Source organism: Mandrillus leucophaeus, unplaced genomic scaffold (genome assembly GCF_000951045.1).
Source record: "Mandrillus leucophaeus isolate KB7577 unplaced genomic scaffold, Mleu.le_1.0 Scaffold511, whole genome shotgun sequence".
Lineage (NCBI taxonomy): Eukaryota > Metazoa > Chordata > Mammalia > Primates > Cercopithecidae > Mandrillus > Mandrillus leucophaeus.
In genome coordinates this window covers 1,084,191-1,084,916 of record NW_012105487.1, presented here as the reverse complement: position 1 = coordinate 1,084,916, position 726 = coordinate 1,084,191, and the positions used below count along the sequence as shown (strand labels likewise).

At 39.4% G+C, this 726-nt stretch overlaps 1 protein-coding gene across 2 annotated transcripts in view; it reads left to right on the top strand.

Moving 5' to 3' along the window:
* LOC105551239 (glypican-6) overlaps positions 1-726 on the top strand; it is a 1,217,642-nt gene that overhangs the window by 133,924 nt on the left and 1,082,992 nt on the right. The gene's annotated exons all lie outside the window — the stretch shown is intronic.

Below are 726 nucleotides of genomic sequence, written 5' to 3'. Positions count from 1 at the left end.
TCTTTTGCAGGTCTCCCTTATCTTTACTCAATGCACTAAATATGTAAATAAATATATCCAGTATTTGTTGTTCCTTAGTACCGCAAAATAATGACAACCCCTGCCCCCACCCCCGCCCCGCACTGCCCAGCATTTGACCTGCATGTCTATAAATTTGGTTAGCTTTCCAAAACAGTGCAAGGTTTCACAAAGATAAGACAGTTCATTTACATAACCCGGAATAATTTGGCTGGCAAACTCAAGGAGATATAGTGTATGGATCTAGTTTAACACATTCATTTGGATCGGCTGAGTCCCATGTGTTCCTTGTGCTTGCAGAGGGTCCCATCTGTTCAGCTCTTGGCCAGAGACCATTGTGCCTGTGAGCATTGAAATTTCTTATTGCAAAGGCCCAGTATTTTCTAACTGGTTTGTGGTACCCCAGATACTCACCAGTAACATTGTTAATTAGTAGCAACATGAGTAGCCATTATTCTAAAACTCTGTTACCTGCCTGTTATTAATGTATTTAGATAGTTTCAAAAGCCAACACATTTCTTTCTTGCATTTATTTCCCCTTTTGCATCATGTTTATTTTATTACTCAAAGATTCCTTTTCCATTGCCCTCCAACTAGTTAGCCCAGCATATGAAGACCTTTTTAATGCCTCTACAATATCTCCTATAGAATTGTCATTCCTTAGTCTCTGAGAAGACCCCTCTTTGCTTATTGAATTAGACTACCTGA